The 23,467-nt window shown below is 45.2% G+C and overlaps 1 protein-coding gene across 2 annotated transcripts in view; it reads right to left on the bottom strand.

Annotated features, from left to right (window-relative positions):
* Positions 1–23,467, bottom strand: part of NTN3 (netrin 3) — a 117,177-nt gene that overhangs the window by 76,860 nt on the left and 16,850 nt on the right. The window lies entirely within an intron of this gene.

Here is a 23,467-nt window from a genome sequence, read left to right as displayed (position 1 = left end):
CTTATCTGTTTAACTGAGGCCAGGATTGTCTCATAGCCAGTTATCTATCAGAGCCAGTTAGGAGTGATTAGGGTGATGGGCTGAGGAGAACTGTGTTCAAGTATCCACTATGCCACAAAGTGCAATTGGGACAGTCACCTTCTCCCAGCCTGGCCTACCTCAAAGCGTTGCTGTGAGGACAACATGAGTTATAGGGGAAGGAATGAACCATGTACACTGCCCCAAGCTCCTTGGAAGAAGAGCAAAACAAATACTAATAGAAATAAATAAAATACTATAAACTAACTTTGCTTTTGCAAAAGATGTAGGCTGTGCACAGTCAAACAAGAATGTCTACATAGGCACAAGGTGAAGCTGGGTATAATGTGGATTGTGGGGATCAGATGCAGATCAGCTGGGATGGCCTCAGCAGTTGGCACTATAGGGCCAAGACTCAAGACTTACATCTCCAAGTGTGGAAGCAGAGGCATGCCTTAAAATGAACAACTGCTACCATTATCCTCACTCTCTCATTCTGGATGATAGCACAGTTTGGGGAGACAGACAGACAGACAGACAGACAGACAGACAGAGAGAGACATCTGTGATAAGTGATAAGGTGACCCAGCTCAAGGCATCCTGCCCCTCCTGCCGCAGTTGTGGGTGCTGCAAATCAGAGCACATTTGATCCTGTAAAAAGGACCCTGCAAGTAAGCTCCTCAGTTCTGAGGTCCAACTGCAAGGCAAAGTGGATGGTCCCCCAGTCAATTGTAGCTGGAAATGTTGGGGTAATGGGGGCCAACAAGAATCATGAACAGGTGAGGGAAAGAATTGGTACAAAACAATAAGAACCCACATACAGGCATATAGATATGCATGGAATTCATTGCGTACGACCCTTACAGAAGCCCCAAATGTGGTTCAAGTCTGTGCCTCTGACTGCAACCTCAAATAATTGGAAGAGGCATAGCTCGATAGCCTGGCTCTGTATAAGGGGGCTTCTTTTGTTCCTGCATTGTCAATGCTGGAGAGCTGCTGCCAGTCAGTGCAAACCGTGCTGAGCTTGAGTTCCAACCCCTTTCTTGCTATATGCATCTGGCTTGCTCCTTGCACAGGGCTCTAGTTAAGTGCCCCCCCCTTTCCCTCCCTCCCTCCCTGCACATTCCTCTCCTGGCTTTGCTTCTTTTTAACTCTCCCGCCCTCCTCAGTTCCTCCAGGTGCCCTCCTCCTTTCCAGAGGACAGTGTGTTCCTGCCACATGCCGGGTGAAAATTCAAAGGTTTAATTAGCTCCTAATGCCCCCAGTTGGGAAGCCAGCCAGCTTCCAAAACCCAGCATCCCACATCAAAGGCCGAGGAGGAAGGTGTGAGCCCAGCGGGGCTGATCCAACCCCACTGGGCAGCTATTCTCTGGAAGGAGCGATGCTTGTTCCCACCCACTGCAAAGCCAGGGCAAGAGTTTACTCTCTGAATGGGATGCTAATCAGGCAATTTCCCGCCCGCCTTCATCCTGCTTCGGGCTCCCTTTGCACGGCTTGTCCCTTAGATTATGGAGCAATGACAGTTACTAATGGAGGAGGCTGAGTTGGGTGGGGAGATCCCAGGCTTCCTAGCAGCAGTTAAGACGGCTTCTGGTACATTGTCTTCAACCTGAAGTTAGAGGCAGACTGTGGTTCGTGCCTTGGGCTCAAAAAATAAACAAAAAGGAAGGAGTTGCAAAGCAAAATGTCTGCAGACCAGCCAATATCCTCCAAGTCTGATGGTTTTTTTCCAAAGGCAATTATATAAATTCAGGGGGAATAAGGCTACTCAGTTGGCTTCTAGCTGCTGTATGTACTACTTCTAATATCGCGAGAGGGAGAGTCCAGTTGGTCTCGTGTCCTGCATGCAGGTTCCCGATAGACAACTGTGTGGCCACCGAGGGAATAAGACACTGGACTAGACAGGCTTTTGGCTTGATTCAGCAGGGCTCTTCTTATGTCCTGTGAGAACAGGATGCTAGACTAGATGGGCCTTTGCTCTGATCCAGCAGGACTCTTCTCCTATATGGAGGAGGAGTGTTGCATCCAGCCTGGCAGTCATTTTGGACTCGCAGCTGTTCATGGAGGCACAGGTCAATTCTGTGTCCAGGGCAGCTGTTTACCAGCTCCATCTAGTATGCAGGCTGAGACCTAATAATAATAATAATAATAATAATAATAATAATAATAATAATAATAATTTATTATTTATACCCCGCCCATCTGGCTGGGCTTCCCCAGCCACTCTGGGCGGCTTCCAAAAGAATACTAAAATACTGTGATACATCAAACATTAAAAGCTTCCCTAAACAGGGCTGCCTTCAGATGTCTTCTAAAAGTTTGGTAGTTGTTGTTCTCTTTGACATCTGGTGGGAGGGCGTTCCACAGGTGCCACTACTAAGAAGGCCCTCTGCCTGGTTCCATGTAACTTAGCTTCTCGCAGTGAGGGAACTGCCAGAAGGCCCTTGGTGCTGGACCTCAGTGTCCGGGTAGAATGATGGGGGTGGAGACGCTCCTTCAGGTATACTGGACCGAGGCCGTTTAGGGCTTTAAAGGTCAGACCAACACTTTGAATTGTGCTCGGAAACGTACTGGGAGCCAATGTAGGTCTTTCAAGACCGGTGTTATATGGTCTCGGCGGCTGCTCCCAGTCACCAGTCTGGCCGCTGCGTTCTGGATTAGTTGTAGTTTCTGGGTCACCTTCAAAGGTAGCCCCACGTAGAGCGCATTGCAGTAGTCCAAGCGGGAGATAACCAGAGCATGCACTACTCTGGCAAGGCAGTCCACAGGCAGATAGGGTCTGCCCATGGACTGTCTCACCAGAGTGGTTCATGCTCTGGTTATCTCCAGTATATCTGTTTTTTTTTTTTTTAAATAATTTTTATTAAGGTTTTCCAAATTAAAACAAATTAAATCCAATTTAAAAACTTTTTCCAATAACTAGGACTTCCCCTCCCCACCCCCTCATGTATTCCAAATCTTCCAAATAAACAATTAGGTTCAACAAATTCTTATCCCCAAATTGCAATCATCCTCCATTACCCAGTTTAGCGTAATTCCCATCCCCCTAAGATCGATCTATTCCCTTCCACGAGTTTCCCCCTTTCAAACATAATACCCAAAAAAAAAAAAAAACATAGAATTAAATAATAATTTTACAACCTTTGGATTCCAACTTTCCCTCCCCTTTTTCCCTGTTACGTTCCTCCTAACCCTCCATCTCTAATATCTTCCTGGAGTTCCCACATTGCGTTAAACCCACATCCCTCTGATTCTTTGCCAGTCTTATTAATTGCAAATGTCCAATCATTAAATTACGAATGTCCAATCCTAAAAGAAGTCTGACGAGAAGAGGGTCCATTTCTTCTATCCAGATTTTTATATCCAGGAGTAGAAACTCCAATTTTAAAACCATAAGCTTGTCAAATCTGGATATCCCAAATATCCCCTTTCCCATTTCTGTCCAGTTCTTGTTATTTCCTTGTTCTTGTCGGCCATTCTCCTCCTTTTTGTTTCTCTGTTCTCCCACAGAAATGTTCTTTCTCCAAAAGTTTCTAATATCCCTGCAGAGGCTTGTTGTTCAGGAACAAAACATTACATCATGATCCTTTCATTTTCCAACAGATAGTTCCATTGTTTCCTATAGTGTGTAGACCTCTGTAGACAAAATAGTGTTCCATTTCTGCAGTTTCCCAGGAGATTAAAAGTTCTATTCAACTGCACATGTTTCCTGTCAAAAACACATGCAATATCCCTCAGCTCCTCTAGGTGGATTCCCGTAACAAAGTTCCCTTCCAAAGCCCATCCACCAGTCCAAATAGCTTGTTTATCCTTATTTGAACAATTTGAAACAATTTATACCCAACTTATATCAAATGTAACCGGCAAAGTCCATAACCAAGTCTCTGTTACATTCTTCCGTTTTGACAGCTCCTTGACAGCTGTCAAAACCTGTCAAAACCTCCGTTACTCTTCTCCAGGCATTTTCACGAATCGCTCCAGGGATTCCGGGGGGGGGGGGTTGCTTTTTAATACAAATTCCACTTTTCTCCTCCGGCTCAATCTTATAAATTTCCCTCGCGAAGTTGCTAATTCGGTGAAATAAGGTTACTCTCGATCTTAGTTATCCATTCCTTTGTTTTGGCTCTTCTACAATTTCGGGGGGGGGGCTGACTTCCTTTTTTCCACCTCCCCCGTTCGCTCCAAATTTTTAAAAATTTGTCCCCTTTTTTTTTTGTCCATATTCCAATTACTCACGGGTTCTTCTTTTAGATCCAAATTTTCAATAGAAGAAGTCAGCGCTCTCCGCCGGATGGCATGCGGCTGCGCTCGGCAGGGATAGCAGAGAACTCAAGCACCACGCTTCTCCCCGGCACCCGATCCGGAGCCTTTAAAAAGGCTCCTTCACGAGTCGGGAGGGCGCTAAAGGTGCCAGCCGAGTCTCCATGTCCACGGCCTCCTCTGGCCGTGGTTTTTAAGGGTCCCCGCATCGCCGGTGCGGTAGGACCCAGCCCCTGCCGAGCAGACTCCCTCCGGAGCTCGGAGGGAGTCCGCCATTCGGCGCTGGCGCCAACCCGGAAGTCCTATCTCCAGTATATCTGAAGGAGCGTCTCCACCCTCATCGTTCTACCCAGACACTGAGGTCCAGCGCCGAGGGCCTTCTGGCAGTTCCCTCACTGCGAGAAGCCAAGTTACAGGGAACCAGGCAGAGGGCCTTCTCAGCAGTGGCACCCGCCCTGTGGAACGCCCTCCCACCAGATGTCAGAGAGAACAACAACTACCAGACTTTTAGAAGACATCTGAAGGCAGCTCTGTTTAGGGAAGCTTTTAATGTTTGATGCATTACTGTATTTTAATATTTTATTGGAAGCTGCCAAGAGTGGCTGGGGAAACACAGCTAGATGGGCGGGGTATAAATAAATTATTATTATTATTATTATTATTATTATTATTATTATTATTATTATTATTATTAGATTTCAGGCATAGTGGCCTGGGCCACTGAGCAGGGCCAGGGAAGCAGAGTGAAGGATGAGCAGGGGGCGGAACCACATTGGATCATCAGACAAACAGAATCTACCAAGTCCTGGGTGGATCCTAATTGGTCCAGGAAAGAGCCGTCAGTAGCAAAATACATTTGCCAAATGCCTACAGTCTATTCAACCCCCGATGCATGTTACTTCCAGAATGCAGTTTTCAGCAAACTAGTACAGGAGGGACTGGTTGTTAAGCCACCCATGAAATGGAAGCTCTTGGGGGTGGGGGTGGCAGTGGGAAGGGTCTCTCAGCACCTGTAACCAACCACAGCTCCCAGAATTCTTTGGGGGAAGTCGTGACTGTTTAAAGTGACACCATAGTGCTTTAAATGTATGGTGTGAATGTGGATACAACTCGTTTTCACTTTGGGACACTGTGGGTGATTAAAAATCACAGCTTGTAGCCACCAGGCAGGCACCCACCACAGGGACCCTGATGGCAGGTGTTGGCTAGCCTGTGGACCCTTCCGAGGTGCTGGCAGGTACCTGAGAGTGTGCGAGGTGCTGGTGCCAGGTCTGGGCCAGCCACTCTGTCTAGCCTAACCTACCTTGCAAATTTGTTGTAAGGGGAAAATATTGGATTTCCACAGTCTACGCCCTGAGCTGAGACAGTAATCTGATAGATAAATAAAGAAAAATGAATTGCACAACCTAACGCAACCTGCGGCATACTGCCTGCCTGGATTAGGAAGGAAGGAAGGCGGACAGCCAGTTGAAAAAAAATTGTCTGCATTTTTTTTTTCATTTGCAAAAGAGAATTGCTGTTGCAATTTGGGTACAGGCTTGCTCTCTTCTCCATGCCAAAACCACTAATGGCCTTGGAAACTCCTCCCTTACTAGACCAAGATATGCCAGGCATTTGGGCTGGCTGCTTTGGATCACATCTGATCATAACAACTGAGAGTGTGGTTGTGGGTGGAGAACAAGGACCCAGGAAGTGACTAGGTTGTCCTATCAACCACTGTTCAGTTTGCTTCATTCATCAGGAACAAAAGAAGATGCATAACACTGAGTCAGATTCTTGGTCTATCTAGTTGTTTTGTCTATCTAGGTGTTTTCGGGACACCCCGAAACCACCAAAATTGTTGAGTTTTTCAGTTGAATTGCTTAAGATCCAGGACAAAGCACCACCTTTCGGAAATCACCCCTGGACATCAATTCTGCCTTTGAAATCCTGGTAATGTCCAGGAAAATCTGAACATATGGCAGCCCTATGCTGACTGGCAGCAGCTGCCCAGGATTTTTGGCAGGAGACATGCTTCCAGTCCTACCTAGAGATGCTGGGCATTGAACCTTGGACCTTCTGCATGCAAGGCAGATGCTCTACCACTAAGTTACAGCCTTTCCCCAAATGCAGTCTGTAACTAAATCTTTCAATGAAGAGCTCTTGGATTCCGGAACCCAAGTGCTCCATTTGATTGCAATCCAGTTCTGTGTGTCCTGTACATCATTCAGTGAGTGTTCTGTTTAGAGGTTTTTGCCTTCCTTAGAGTCACCCTCCTCCTAAAGTTCTGCTGCCCTTCTGCAAACCTAATCAGGCTAATCTCTCCCTCTTGGAAGGTGCCATTTTGGCTACAGAAGCACCAACACTTGGAAAATCTCACCTGATCTTGGTATATATGTTCAGAACATGCATTCATTTTTTGCTTCATGTGAAAAATTTGTATCCCACCCACTTTCCAAGAAATTAAAGGGGATGCATCCAACCCTAATCAGAGTTGACCCACTGAGAGCTACAATTGCCAGAGTTCCCTGGGAAGAGGGATTGATTGTTAAACTACTCTGAGAACTGCAGCTCTCTGGAGGGAATAGGGGTCTCCTAAGAACTCTCAGTGGGACGCGGGTGGCGCTGTGGGTTAAACCACAGAGCCTAGGACTTGCCGATCAGAAGGTCGGCGGTTCAAATCCCTGTGACAGGGTGAGCTCCCATTGCTCGGTCCCTGCTCCTGCCAACCTAGCAGTTTGAAAGCACGCCAAAGGGCAAGTAGATAAATAGGTACTGCTCCAGCGGGAAGGTAAATGGCGTTTCCGTGCACTGCTCTGGTTTGCCATGCTGGCCACATGATCCAGAAGCTGTACGCCAGCTCCCTCGGCCAATAAAGTGAGATGAGCACCGCAACCCCAGAGTCGGCCACAACCTAATGGTCAGGGGTCCCTTTACCTTTAAGAACTCTCAGCACCCTTAACAAACTACAGTTCCCAGGATTCTTTGGGGGGAGCTATGGCTGTTTAAAGTGGTATGACTGTGCTTCAAATGTATAGTGCATGTGGGGCCACAATTGAACTAGATGGACCAATGATCTGTCGGTACAAGGCAGCTTCTTGAATTCCCATCGGGTCACATATCTCTCTCACACAGAGAAAGACACATTAGTCTGGCAACCTATTCAGCAAATCTCTGTGCAGTTGGTGCAGAATGTCATAACACATGAGGAAATCAGCCACAGCTTTGCTGGCTGAAATAACAACCAGCAACGGGTCTACAACTGTCGCTCCAGTACCAAAGCGGGTGGGGAGGGAGAATGGGGGAATCTACATCCAGCCCTCCTATTTTATAGTTTGGGTCTAGGCAAAATGTCTCTCCCTGGCGCCCGGGATGATGTGCATTCTTAGCCAAAGGATGCCCTAAACTCTGGATGCGCCAGATTGCTTTGAGCGGTGCTGAATCAATTCCAACAATTTGAAGGGGGAAAATAGATACACTTGTTTTATATTAAAGGAACAAGGGGTCCTTAGTAGAGAAGTGAGCCAGCCAAGTAAGCAAGCCACTGAGCTGGGTTCTGTGCCCAGCTCCGCCAGAAAAGTATTTTTGAAATATTAATTTCAAAATATACATTTCCCCCTTTTAAGCCAAGAAAGTGTGAGGGATTTCTTTCCATTTAGCTGTCACAAATGTGTGCATTCTTATGGCCATGCAATCTCTCTCACTCCCCAAAGATGAATGATGCAGAGCTTAAAAAGTCAATACCGGCTAACAAAGTGAGGTGACGTCCAACTGCCCCCGCATGGGCTAGTAGTTCAATAGGTATGGAAGGAGGCAGAGTCCCATTCAGGCACCCTTTATATTGTGCATTCATGATGAGTTGTGCTCATTATGGTATCGTGGCAGTTATACTGCGATTCCACTTTCAATACGTACTGTGGTATTCCTCTCACAGAGCTACAGTTCCCAGAATTCCCTGGGTAGAGGGACTGGATGTGAACGCACCCTGGGAACTGTTGCTGTGTGAGGAGAATAGGGGTCTCCTAACTGCTCCCAGGCCTCATGAAGACTTCCAACTGGGTCATGATTTGCAGGCACAGGTCCAAGCATTTCCCCCCCCCCTTTTGTCCCACCAGGAAAACCTACTGTTTACTGCTGAATCAGAACAAACGTTTTCCATGATGCTTTGGAGGAAGCCATGAAAATGGTATGGTAATGTTTTGTGGTGCAGGTATGGTCCTTGAATTGCCTTGGTCTGACAGCAATGTGAAGCAGGAAAGAAAGAAAGAAAGAAAGAAAGAAAGAAAGAAAGAAAGAGAAAGACTGAGCACCAGCCCCACTGAATTCAAGCACCAAACAGACACTGAACTATAAATTCCCCAGTGCTAGATGTAGAACCATGTAGTCAGACCCCTGGGAGCAGAAGCAGCAAAACAAAACTAATCTGCAAGTGACTTTGTGGGTTTTTGTTTCCAAAGGCTTTCCAGGAAACAATGACTGAGGTGTTTCTACACATACCAGTGAGAAAGTTAGTGTGTGTGTGTGTGCGATTGGGGCTGTGTACACACTCCTGTTGACCCTGCATTTAATGCGCTCCCACCACTCATTTGTAGGACTAACTATCCACATGTATCCTACAGTTCTTTGAGAAACATTGGAGAAGAGCAGATAGTTTGTCAAGCTCTGCATTGCTAGATCGTGTTTGCCCAGGTCCAGCAACAGAGCTTCAACCTGGCTATATAGCATTATTTCACCCCTGGTGTTTTTAGTTACCAAGCAGCAAATGGCGTCTGCGCTTGGGTCTCAGAGAGAGCAGCAAGTGAATGGCAGAGCATGAAGTTCTTGTCTTTCCTCCTCTTTCAAAACTGCTCCAAGGTGGGTGTGATGCTGTCTCTGTGCTTTCCGCCCCATGTTCCCTGGGAACTGTCCAGCAAAAGAGCACAGGAGAGCAGTGCTGAATCCTAACCCCAGGACACCGTGGAAGGGTCTTCCAGCTGATCCTCCTATCTCACCAAGGTGGACAGGAGCAGCTTAGACCTCCTATGGCAGAGGTTTCACGGGAACCACAGCTGACAAAAGCTTAAAGTGTGCACTGAAACTGTTACAGGGCCCCTCCAGACATCCTTTTTATTCTGCATTCATGCTGATTTGTGCTCAGGATAGTATTGGGGCAGTTATATGTAGTCCCGCTTTTAATACTGTTAGCTCCCGCAAAACTTTCCAGGCAAAGCTACTGCTTAGTTTCCAATCAGTGCATGTCCCAAAACTCCCTGCTGAAATCCTGCAACTTGTTATACAGTGGTACCTCGGGTTACAGATGCTTCAGGTCACAGACCCTTCAGGTTACAGACTGCACTAACCCAGAAATAGTACCTCGGGTTAAGAACTTTGCTTCAGGATGAGAACAGAAAGCGTGCGGCAGCAGGAGGCCCCATTAGCTAAAGTGGTACCTCAGGTTAAGAACAGTTTCAGGTTAAGAACGGACCTCCAGAACAAATTAAGTTCTTAACCCGAGGTACCACTGTACTGCAAACGCTCCCCAGACATTTCTGCCCTGCATACAGTATGTTATGCTATAGCACCAGAGCGTCCCTCCTGATAGCAATGATGCTGTAACATTGGAGAAGCATCACAGAACAACTAACAAAGCAGAATTATGTCTAGCCAGTTCAGTCAAAATCCACCAGTAATGCATTATTATTGCAACAAGGACAAGTTGCAGAATACTGCACACAAACCCTGTGCGTGCGTGTGTGCATGCGCGCACACACACAACCCCCCCTTCTTTAGGAGGATCCTAAAGAAATAATTTGATTTGCCCATGTTTGTCCTACACCCCTTCCCTCTGGTTTACATAGACACAGAGAGATAAAATGGCATCCACAGCCTGATGAAAAATGAGTGGATGAGCCTCTTACTTTGCACCAGGCTAGGAAATACATGGAAACAGCAAAAACTGCCATTTTTGAATATTTTCCCAGCCCAGAGTGAGATCCGAGTTTGAGCTCCCCCTCTGGAAAACTGGGGCAGAGTGGGGAGGAGAAATGATCAGGGTGATGACCACAAACAATGTCTAGCTGCTAAGGACAGACAGTATTTATAGAATGCTGAAAACATCCAACACACACATAGACCAAAAGCTTAGAGTGGAGATGGGGAAGCTGTGGTCCTCCAGATGTTGTTCATCTACAACAGGGCTGGGGAACCTTGTGGTCAGGGATGGTTGGAGATGGAGTCCAGCAACATCTGGAGGGCCACCACTTTCCCACCTCTGCTATAAATGATGTGGCTCCAGCATTGCTAGAGCTATGAAGGGGCAGTCTTCATTGACTACTTTAACCACTATGCAGCAAGATCTCAGGTTACAACTAAGCATACTTTTACTGAAAGTGATGACATCCAGCTTTGGCTGGATCATGCCCTTGGTATGAACCTGCTATTCTATCCCTATCCCAGTCCATTGGTTATGCTGGGTGGGGCTGATGGAGTTTCATTCCATATGTGCCCATTTTATATGAGATCTTCATATGTGCCCATTCTATATGGGGTGGGCTGGCTTGAGGGCCACCAGAAGTCACTGGACTTGAATCTCCATCAGCCTCAGCCAGCTTAACCAATGGGCAGTGGTGGTGATGGGAGCTGTAGATCAGCCACTTATGGAAGGACACAGGTTTATAAAATTAGGTGTGGCATAGAGAAAACGGAGAGAGAAAAGTTCTTCTCCCTCTTGCATATGACTAGAACTTGTGGACATCCAATGAAGCTGAACATTGGAAGATGTGGAACACATTGCAGGAAATACTTCCTTATGCAGTGCATAGGCAAACTATGAAATTCGCTCCAAGAGGCAGAGAAGGCCACCAACTTGGATGCCGTTGAAAGAGGACTGGGCAAATTCATGGAGGAGAGGGTCACTGATGGCTACTAGCCATGATGGCAATGCTCTGCCTCCACAGTCAGAGACAGCAATGCTTCTGAATAATAATCTAATAATAATAATAATAATAAATTTTTATTTATACCCCGCCCTTCCCAGTTCAAAAACTGGGCTCAGGGCAGCTAACAACAAATTTAAAACACTTTAAAACACTTAATTATAAAAGCAGCATAAAATACAGTATAAAAACATGAATAACAATAAAAATCAAAAATCAATTAGATAACCCCCAGGCTAGCTGGCTGAATTGGTCCTACTTGGGCCAGAGAGGCGGCCAGGGGAGAATTAGTTGTGGGGTCTCAGAGCAGGTGATCTTCATAAAAGGGGAGGGGGAGGGAAGGGAAGGGAAATAAAAGATCAGGCTGAATTCAAATTAAAGGCCAGGCGGAATTGGGTCTTGCAGGCCCAATGGAAGAAGGTTAAATCCTGAAGGGCCCTAGTCTCATGGGACAGAGCATTCCACCAGGTTGGAGCCATCACTGAAAAGGCCCTGGCCCTGGTGGAGGATAGTCTGACTTCCTTAGGGCCTGGAACCTCTAAACTATGGTTATTCATGGACCTTAAGGTCCTCTGCGGGACATACCAGGAGAGGCGGTCCTGTAGATACGAGGGCCATAAACCACAAAGGGCTTTAAAGGGTCAAAACCAGCTCCTTGAACCTGACCCTATACTCCACCGGGAGCCAGTGCAACTGATAAATACCAGTTGCTGGAACCATGGGAAAGCAGAGAGTGCTCTTGTGCTTAGGTCCTGCCTGCAGTTCTGCTGCAAACATCTGGTTGGCCACTGTGAGAACAGGATGCTGGACTAGATGAGTCACTGGCCTGATCCAGCAGGCCTCCTCTTATGTTCTCTACCTCTTTTATATGAGGAGAGGCGCTCAGTTTATAAGTGAGGAAAGGGCCGGCATTTGTCTAGGTGTATTAATGTCAGAATCTGCAGCAGAGGTTCTGGCCTTTATCCTTGGGGCAGCTGAGTGACCCTCAAGGAGCCCAGTGCTTCTTCCTTCCTTCTCTCTCCTGTTGTATCTCTCTTTCTCTTTTAGTTGAGTCATGTTATGTCAATATTTTCTCTGTTAACAAAGAAGTGGCTTTAAAAAAAATAATTTAAAAAATCCCTCTGTAGCAGGATGATGAATCAGCAACAGACTTCGAGCCCTTGGGGCCCAAAAATTCCTGCTGTTTTGATTCCCTGCTTCTGTTTTTATTACCCAGGTCTTGGCCAATGAGCCAACAGATGGGGACCAAAATATCAGGGCTGCCAATGCTCTACATAAGCACAAATCATTGCTGGGCATATCTTCCTGGGGTGGAGCTTTTGAACGGGGGTCAGATATGCATCCAAGGGCCTAAGTAAACATCGATGTGAAATAAAATCCCTGTGGCATTTTTTATTTTTATTTTTTTGGCGGTAGTATTCTAAGAGGAAAGCTGCTTTGGGAGGGAGGGATTTGGAAAGAGAAGCAATGCTGTAGGTATTTAACTCTTTCCTCCTGCCTCTTTTCCATTCCATTCTGCCTTCCCCCAGTCAAACACCCCAGCTAAGGTACTAAACACATTTACTCTCGTGGGTACATGGCTAGATCCCAGCAGGGGCAAAGGGTGGTGAGTTAGAACAGATAAATGCCACCTGGAGAAAGGTTTCAACACACCTAAGATCATAAGAGCATATGAAGAGCCACTGGATCAGGTCAAAGGCCCATCTAGTCCAGCATCCTGTTTTCACAGTGGCCAACCAGATGTCTATGGGAAACATGCAAGCAGGATGAGAGCACAAGAGCCCTCTCCAGGAACTGGTTTCCAGGAACTGGTACTCAGAAGCCTCCAACTGTGAAGAAACAGCATAGCCATTGTGACTAGTTCATAGCCTTATCCTTCAGAAATTAGTCCAACCTTCTTTTAAAGCCATACAGAATTGGTTGGATAGATCAGTCAGTAGAGTAGGAGACCCTTAATCTCAGGGCCATGGATTTGAGCCCCAGGTTGGGCAAAGTTTCCTGCACTGCAGAGGGTTGGACTAGATAACCCTCATGCAGTGTTTGAAATTAGCCAGGGGCCAGGCACATTTTGCTATCGGCCACTTGTGACCAAGTGAAGATGCCTAGGCTCCAGGATGGAGCCTGACATCTCCACCATCTGGAGGTGCATGCCTGGGGGTCATGGGATCTGCACCATGGGATCACCACTAATTCCACATCCTGTAGGAAAATGTCAATAAGTATGTGGACTGTCCCTGGATAAAGTGACTTTTCTTCTTTTAGGTTCTCAAAGTTCTTGGCCTAGCTCAAGGTTGTCGTCTGAACTAGCCAGATGTTTAACTGATAATCACTCACAGTCAGTCCATCATTCAAAAAATAAAACTATGATTCTATGAGGGTACATGCCATCACTGCCTCCTTTGGGAATAAATTTCATTTCCCCTGTGTTAAGAAATCTTTCCTTTTATCTGTCCTGAATTTTCAACTCATGTCCACAAGTTCTAGTGTTATGGGGGGGGGCGCTTTACTCTCTCCATGCCATGCGTTGTTTTATAGACTTCTGTAACATCACCTCTTAGGGACGCGGGTGGCGCTCTGGGTTAAACCACAGAGCCTAGGACTTGCTGATCAGAAGGTTAGCAGTTCGAATCCCCGCGATGGGGAGAGCTCCCGTTGCTCGGTCCCTGCTCCTGCCAACCTAGCAATTCGAAAGCACGTCAAAGTGCAAGTAGATAAATAGGTACCGCTCCGGCAGGAAGGTAAACAGCATTTCCGTGCGCTGCTCTGGTTCGCCAGAAGCGGCTTAGTCATGCTGGCCACATGACCTGGAAGCTGTACGCCGGCTCCCTCGGCCAATAAAGCGAGATGAGCGCCGCAACCCCAGAGTCGGTCACGACTGGACCTAATGGTCAGGGTTCACCTCTTACTCTTTTTTAAAAAAATTAAAAAGTCCCAAATATTGTGCGCACACACACACACACACACACACACACACCAGTAAAGTACATCACCACAGGGATGAGTCTGTAGTAATTGTGATCCTGGGTAATTAACAAAAAACAAAAAAACAATACTTGAAGCAGACTGGGTATGATTGAGCTGTACACCAATATAGTGTTTCTATTAAGCAGAAGAGATCTGGCTGCCTTAAGTACCACACACACACACACACACACACACACACACACCTCTCAAATACCAAGGTCTTGCTTGTATGTAGCAGTGAGCTCAGGGCAGGACTTTGGAGCTACAAATTCAGGGCCCAACACAGCGGAATGCACACAAAAGTTTCCAAACTCAGAAAAAATGGCTTATCACATTCCAAAGACAGTCAAATAACAGGCATTGCCAACCTAAGCAGGTCTCCACTTAAGACTGCTATGAGTCTACAATTACCTATTTACATCACTGCGTCTGGCTTATCTTTTGTTTTGTTTTTTAAATAATTTTTATTGGGTTTTTACATTTTATAACAACAAACACACACACAAAGACAAAAACACACAAATACAATTACATACCCTAATTTTCTTTACCCACTTTCATTGACTTCCCCCCACCCCCTCCTCTTACATCCCAGTTCCAATAATTAATTCAGCAAGTTCTTACCTAACCTCTTAAACATATTCATATTGCTTTTAAAAATTTAATTCTTTTTGTTTATCTATATTCAACTTATCCAATTCTCTTATAATCATTAATTTCTTTTTTTTTTAAGGTCGATCTAACTTCCCTTCCACAAATTTTCCCTTTATTATATTAATTATAGGTCACATTGACCAAATAAAACAAATCATAACATTTTATAATTCTATTCTCTCTCCCCCCCCCGCCCCGGTTTCTGTCCCTTCCCAAACAAATGTCCAAAAAACAAACAAAAAATAGTTCTTAGCCCGGATTCCTCACGTCCGAGGCGTCTGATTCTCTGTCAGTCCCTCTCTGCCAACTATATTGGTAGTCCTCTTTGTTGGTCCTAAGACCCCGAAGGAGTTCAGTCAGAGTCACATCATATTTTCTTTCATCCAGAATGTTAAAAAGTGTTTGCTGCGAAGGACCATCTAGTTTTCCATACTCAAGAGGAAAGTCCCAATCATGTTGCTTTATTCTTTTTAGTTTTAATATTCCAAGTACTCCAGGGACTTCCCTCTTCTTCTTTCTCATCTTTCGCAGGTTTGTAATCCAAAGGTCTTCTTGCTCATACTCTAACAATGTAGATTCCTGGTTGATATTTTCCACTTGTAGTGTCTGAACTCCTTCTTTCTTCTCTGTCAATTCCAAAGGCATCTCTTCCTGCTCAGCTGCAGAGTTTTTGTCGTACGTCTCCTTTGTGCATTCAGCAGAGTTGTTTGTTTCAGAATTCAAGGTCATAAATACTTTACTCAGAGCCATACTCTGCTCTTGCAGGATTCCCACGAGAAAGAACATTTTTTCTATCTCCGCCAGTAATTTTCCCTCTGCAGCCATTGTAATGTCACTAATTCCCCCTAGGGGGCTTTCAGTTATTTAGTAGTCCTTTTCCAATAATCTGTTACTTTGTTATTATCAGTACTTTGTTTCCAATCGCCTCAGTTCAAATGTATCACCTTTAATTCAAAGAGTTGTTAAATAACAAAATTCTTTACTTTGTCCGCCCGTTTGACAGCTTCTTTGACAGCTGTCAAACTCCTTTCACTTCTTCCTCTGGCACCCAAATAGGACACTCCCGGGTTTTTGGGGGGGATTACACACAAAGTTCCAAAGTTCCTCCCTTTCTCTCCAGCACAAAATCTTCTTCTATCAAATTTGTGAAAAACTTTTAAATCATCAAAACAGTATTCATTCCGCCTTAATTCTCCGTTCCTTGCTTTAAATCGTCTATAAGTAGAGGGGGTGAGGACTTCCCTTTAACACATCCCCCGATCGTGCCGAATTCACAGGATAAAAAATTTTAAAAGTCCAAATTCCACTACTCACGGGTCCTTTGTTATCCAGTCCAAATTTTGGGAAGAAAGTCAGCGCTCTCCGGCCATGGCTTGCGGCTTCGCTCCACTGAAGTAGCGGTCTACTCTCAGCACCACGCCACTCTCCGTACCCTCTCCGTAGCCTTTAAAAAGGCTCTTCGTGGGTCGGGGAGGGCGCTTAAGGTGCCCACCGAGTCACCAAGTCCGCAGGCTTCCGCGCCTGCGGTTTCTGAGGGTCCCCGTGTCGCCGGCACGGCAAGACCCGTCTTCAGCAGAGCCGATTCCCTCCGGAGCTCGGAGGGAATCCGCCATTAGCCGTTCGCGCTAACCCGGAAGTCCACGTCTGGCTTATCTTTTGAGGTTAGGCAAGTGGTACCTGGTGGAAGGGCCTTTTCCTCTACCACAGTGGAATTTGAGACAGGGTGCTTGGAAGAGAAAAGACACATCCCTCTCCTTGCACCTTGAACGTTATTTCCTAATTGGAAGGATGCAGAAAGAGAGGAGAAAAGTGTGTCCTGTGGCTCCTTGGCTCCTTGCAACAGTGCCAGAAGCACAGGAAGGGAAAACGGAACAGTAGTATCAGATCCAACATGTTGGACCACAAATGGGTCACTAATAGGTGGTGGAGCTGTTGAACCTGAAGGCCGAGTCATGTGAAAAATAGGTTCTGCACGCAGCCAAAGAGCCTCAGTGGGGGATACTAGCTTAGCATCACCCATGGTATCTTTGAGTGAAAGATTCTGAATGATGCTCAGTCCCCACCAACAAAAAAGAAGTCAGAAGGGGCTGATTTCAAGTCTAAATTCCCAGATGAATGAGCATAGCATGGGGATGCCAGGAACCACTGGATCTAGAACAAGGAACCTCCAGCTCAGTGTTTGCCTGTCCCCATTTTAGTAAGGCATCAAAGCTGTGGGGTTTGGAGACCCTTTTAGTGAAGTGAGGCACACTGGACTGGTCCTATCCAAGTTAACCAGTGGGGCTGCCTCAACAGCCTTTCAGTTCAGGCTAGGACTTTTCCTGAGCAACAAAGAGTGGGATGAAAATATGGTAGAAAATCACACCTCCAGCATGAGAGCAATGTGAACACTCAAGCACAGTGTCTCTGTATTTGTATCATTTATAAACACAACAGAAGCATCTTAACTCTGTAGCTCTCGTACAGTGGCAAATTCAGAAGCACCGTGTCCTTTCACAGTAATCACAGCCAGGCCCCCTGACCATCACACCCTTCACAGCTACATCCTCTTCAAAGATTATGCAACTTTCTAAAAAAATACAACAATCTTATAATTATACAAAAATAATAATTAGGGATGCATTTCAATGATCAGTGCAGGCTTCATGTGTTGCCTTTCATCTAGATCTACTATTTTCTGCGCACATATATGGGCAAATGACTGGGGATGCTCCAACTCAACTTCTTTCAGAGTGACTTAGGTTGTATTTTCCTTGAAGTTCAGTTGTACGTAACAGAACTTGCATACCATTCTCCTAAAACTAGAGCACCATGTGTTTTCAGTATCGCCAAATGCTTAGCACTGGAGCATACAGAACAACAACTCCTTGGTGTTCTTCCCAAATGCCTTCTCCAGAGTGACCCTAGGAGCCACTCCTCAGCGGCTGACTCACCTCCTTTCACTCTGGTGGAAGAAGCCACATCAGTCAGAAACCTTTGGGCCCCGGGTCCAGAACTGAGGATTACATCCAGCTAAGTCCTGTTCAGGGCAAACCCACTGGAATTAACAGACCATCTTTAGTTGCATTCATTAGTTTCAGTGGGTCTACATTGAACAGGACTAGCATAGGATACAGTCCAGAGGTTTCAGTATCATTTTTAATAGGTTGGGAATGGAAGTTAGAAATCAGGGCCTGGATCAAGGAGCATCCTACCTGGAACTGAGTGGCTTCCCCTTCCCTTTTGTGTTACCCTCCTAACCCTTTGAGCCAACTTTATAAAAGTTCACTACGGATTTCACTGCATTGTTCAGCAGTGAGACACAAGGATAAGTCCTTCAACCACCACCCAAGCCAGGTTTGAGCCAGAACATCCTTGTTGCAACTATGCTCTACTTTATGTTTTGAAGGCACAAAGGGAAAGTGAGTCAGATCCTTGGCTCCATCTAGCTCTGCGGCGTCTACACTGATGGAAAGTGACTTTCTAGGCTTTCTGGCAGGGTTCTCTCCCAGCTCTACATGAAGATGATGGCGTTTGAACCTGGGACCTTGAGGGGATTGGTTGAATCAAGTCTAAGTGACCATCAAAAAGCTGGGGTTCAGAGCCCTGAAGGAAGGAGTTGTTCAAGATGTTACCGTCAGAGACCCAAGTCGTCATTAGTGTTCTGGACAAGCAGACATTGTAACTATGGTTTATTGAAATAAGTCAGGTTCGTTAACAATGGTATGGATTGTTTCAACAAACCATGGTTAACCCCAATGCAGTCTGTCCAAGTTTGGACATTAACCACAAACTGTGATTAGCTGGAGATGATGTGGATTAGCAAACACTTCCGATTTCTTCATGGCCACGCCAGAGAGGGAACATGAGCACAGGAACCTGAGGCTCATGCACAACATAAAACGAAGCTATTATAGTCATTGGCACATGTGCCTTCGCTATTTATTTTATTTATTCAATTTATATCTTGTACCTTCCTCCAAAAGGAGCCCAGGGTGGCAAACACGTCAAATGCTAAAGCAATACAATTAAAAAGTCTAAAAACCAGCAATTTACACACACACCCCAAAATCCTCCAATATTTGTGGAAAGAAAAATAGTCCACTTGTTGATATTTTAAGTGAATAAAGTTCAGTTCAGTTTCCACATGGTCTGGGGTGGCACTCCTTGCTTTAACAAGTTTTTTTTTTAATGTTTTGGCAATACATTAACTCCAAAAATATACATTTCCTTGAAATCCACCCTGCGTCTACAATCTGGCATCACAGATGTTTATATTTGCATTGCTGCGCAGTTCTTCACAGCTGAAATACTTATTTTAAAAAAACAAAAACGAATGTTGCAAAGTGCCAAACGTGTTCCAAGCAAGGCAGATTGTACAAAAGGTACACTTGGCAAGCAAATTCCAGTGCCGAGTACAGATTCTACAGACACCAGCAACAAGCTGGGAGCGGTAGCTAATACCTCAGAAGACTGACTCAGGATTCAAGATGACATTAAAAGATTGGAGGACTAGGCTCAAACCAACAAAATGAATCTCAGTAGGGACAAATGTAAGGCTCTGCACTTGGGCAGGAATAATTAGGTGCACAAATATAGGATGAAAGACATCTGGCTTGACAGCAACACATGTTAAAAGGATCTAGGGGGTCTTAGTGGTCCATAAGTTTAATATGAGTCAAGAGTGTGATCCAGCAGCAAAAATAAATAAACAGCTGAAGCAATTCCGGGCTGCATCAACAGATCAGGGGAAGAAATAGTACCACTCTATTCTGCCTTGGTCAGACCACATCTGGAGTACTGTGTTCAGTTCTGGGTACCACAGTTTAAGAAGGATATTGACAAGCTGGAATGTGTGCAGAGGAGGGCAACCAAGATGATCAGGGGTCTGGGAACAAAGCCTTATGGGGAACAGTTGAGAGAGTTGGGTATGTTTAGCCTGCAGAAAAGAACACTGAGAGGTAATATGATAACCATCTTAAGTATCTGTAATGTTGTCACACAGACGATGGAGCACCCAGAGGGTGGGACTTGAACTAATAGATTCAAATCACAGGAAAGGAGATTCTGACTAAACATTCGGGAGAACTTTCTGCCAGGAAGACAGTGGAACAGACTGTCTCAGAAGGTGTTGGACTCTCCTTCATTGGGGGGGGGGGTTTAAACAGAGATTGGATGGTTACTTGAAAGGGATTCTTTAGTTATAGTCCCTCTGTTGCAGAGGGTTGGACTGTAGCTTCCAATGCTACAGTTCTGTGATTCTATAAGTAATCCGGACCTGTGGTGAGAAAATAGCTGTTCTTCAAACAGGTACTGCTGCTAAGAGGCCAAGATGAATTCTCAATCAACCACCATTCTTTTTTCAAAAAAAGAAAAAGAAAAAGGGAGGTGTGTGTTTTTTTATCCCAAGCTGTAGAAAAGAGTTTGTGGCTGATTATTAATAAAAGATGACAACCCGGACAATAACAGAACTGTTAAGTGATACCAGCCTAGAGAGATTCCAGATGGAGAAGGCCACTGGGTGACCTCTATGCATCCCAAGTGGATCAGAATTATGCCCTGCAACATCATTTCTAATGCTCTCCGAGTGCGATAGCCACGGCCGTCCCCTTTCCTTCCTAGTCAGCTGGGGAGGAAAGTTCAGTTTCCTGTATATTTTCACATCTACCTCTCCCTCCCTGTGTCTCTCTTGGGAGACTCTTTGCCTTATTTGGAAATGACAGAGGAGGAGAAAAAAATCTGGTATCTCCTCTGGCAATGCACCCCTGCTCATCTCCCTCTCCTCCCCCCAGCCCCCTCACAAGTGCAACAGATTAATTTCCAAGAAACATTGCTCGATAGATGCTAACTTGCTCTGCATGGTGGCAGAATTAAATTTACAAAGAGAGCTAAAACATGGCACTGCGTAGCTGGAAGCCAACCCCTGTCTATCCCAATGGGCTCAACGATTGCCAGAGATGCACTTAACCATCATTTCAAATACTCTGCTGGGGCAGCAAACATGAGAACTGAAGAGCAGCTGGACGAAGGATGATGAGAAGAGCCTGAGGTCTGTAATGGAGAATTAAGAGATGCCTTTGTGTGTATTATGAAGTCTGGTGGGCATGGCGTAATTGTATACATTACACAGAGTGACCTGAAGATGCTCTTGCCTACAAATACCCTCGGGCTGTTTACACACCATACATCTAAAGTACATCTGCCCAACGCCAAAGAACCGGGAACTGTAGTTTACACCCTCACAAATCTGCAATTCCCAACACCCTTAGCAAATTATTTTGTCTAGTTCTACCAAAATGTACTACCAAATGATTAAGGTACTACCAAAATGATTAAGGTTTTAAATGATAATTTTAGGTTATATTTTAGTGATCAAGATTTATTTATTTATTTTTAACTGCCGCTATATCTGAATTGTCTCTGTTGTACACAATTGCAATTCAATGTATCCCTGTTGTGTTTTATGATTTCCCTGATATTGTAAGTAACCCAGAACTGGCCTGTGACCGTAATAATAAAATTCAATTCAATTCTGTCTAGTTCTCTTTTGAAGTGATCCAAGTTGGCAGCCAAATACTCTCTTGTTGGATAACAAGAGCAAAATGAAGAGATGCAATGCTAGAGGCAGACTCTGTGAAAGGTAGAGAAGATGCGCAGAGTCCACCTTCCCCTCTTTACCAGATCCAGGGGCAGAGTTAGAGGCAAGTAACTTAGACAGATGCTGGGGGAGTGGAACACTTAGAGAGGGTGTATCTACTGTCACAGGATATATATTTAACTTTTTATCTGTTTATTCCTTCTATTTATCAGTTGCTCAATAACAACCATGCTCCTGGAGGGGGGAAGGGGGGGAGAGAATGCTTAAAGATGCTTTTAAGACCACAAAATTCACATAAAGTTCTAAAGAACAGCACTTTCACTAAAAAAAGAAAAAAGAATCCTTATAAATAACAGGAATAAAAAAAAATATGGCAAGCAGCAATTAATACCAGACCTGACAAGTTCCACAGGATTAAGCAATTTCATTAAAACACAGCAGTCATACAAGAGATTAAACACATAGAGTTTAAGACGCTTGTGTGAAAATTAAAAAGTGCCATGCCTGGTGCTGAAAATATATTTATGTAGGCACCCAGAAAGCATCTCTGGAGAGGGCAGTTTACAATGGAGGGGCTGCTACTAACAAGTCCCTGTCTCTTGTGGCCACCTGCCGAAACTCAGCTGGAAAAGGCACTCAGAGAAATGCCTGCATTTATAATCTCTGAACCTGGGAATTGTCCACCTCAGGGGCTGGGATCCCTTTTCAGCCTAAGGGCCACATAACTTTCTGGACAACTTTCTGGGGACCACCTGTCAGTAGTGGGTGGGGGCAGATGCAAAAGTGGGAAGAGCAGTGGGTAGGAAGTTTACCTTTGTACAGTTGGCAAGTTTCTGCACATATTCACACACATACGACTCTCAATCTTCCAAGCAAGAAGCACCATCAGTTTTCCAGCCAGGCAAAAACAGTCAGGGTACAAAGCAGGGACAGTGATAGACGTGGCCTGGGGAGTGTTTTGAGGGCTGCATTCATCCCCTAGACCTGAGGTCACCCCCCTCCCGTGCACCTGATCTATCTGTTCAACAGCTGAAGTAAATAGTACTAATGGTTTGTTTTCACTTGAAAAATAGACTGCGTACTTTTCCTTTTAATATGTGGGGAAATTATTTACATAATCAGCGCCCATTTTGCAAACAGTGTGCGTGCAACTGACCACTATTGTAATGAGATCTGTACATGCAAATTTCTCCTCTAATTTAACAGGGATAGATCATGCATTCAAGTCATACTGCAAAGCCAGAGAATGAGCTGAATAGGTAACCAGAAGGCAAGGTATTCAAAAACTGAATGAATGGAGATGTTCTTCCCCTAAAGCACCATTTGGTTCCTGTCCCAGGTAAACCAGTGCCCTTTAGTCTGCCTTTGGGAGCAATTTTCAAGATGTCATTTGAAACAAATTTAGAGCATGAGCATGCACTCCTCTCCCCCTTTCTTCTATAATCATAAATGTCATTGAATGCATTTGATTTGCAGCTATTCTACAGCAGAGGCAACCAGATCCATGGTGAAATTAAACATTATAGTAAACATTCTTTAAAAGCCGGAGTCTGCAAATGGAATACTGTACTTACAAGGAAGCCAGCTGCCCTGAACACAGCGGGACTTACTTCTAAGCAAGCATGCACAGGATTGCACTCTTAAATCCCTAGAGAGCTGAATAGTGCAAGTATAAATATAGTTACTGCAAGGAAGATATACACTCAAACTCTTAAAATAGTCACCACCATTCCATGAGGCTATTTCAGAGTTGGGACTGCAGGGCTTCTCCATCAGCTCTGCGGAAACATCCCCTTCCTCAGGTACTTCCCCCCAACTAGCAGCAGAGATGCCACCAGGCCCATAGCAGAGGGAGAAGTGGGGCAGGAGAGACTCTACGTTGACTCAGCTGAGAAACCAGCACCTCTTTGGCTCCTCCTCTCATTGAATTCTCTCCATTCCAGGTGTAACCAAGATCTAGGTACTAGGGGTGGGGTTCCTTCTCTCTGCCAATCCTTCTTTCCTTTTGTGCTGTGTCTTTTAGATGGTAAGCCTGATGTCAAGGAGGTTCAGTCCTATTAGTGAGATCAGTAGCCGCTCTAAGGCTCTTTCTGATCTCTCC

Source organism: Podarcis erhardii, assembly GCF_964252035.2.
Source record: "Podarcis erhardii genome assembly, chromosome: 14".
NCBI classification, from domain to species: domain Eukaryota; kingdom Metazoa; phylum Chordata; class Lepidosauria; order Squamata; family Lacertidae; genus Podarcis; species Podarcis erhardii.
Note: the sequence above shows the minus strand (reverse complement) of the source record. Positions and strands in the feature narration are given on the sequence as shown.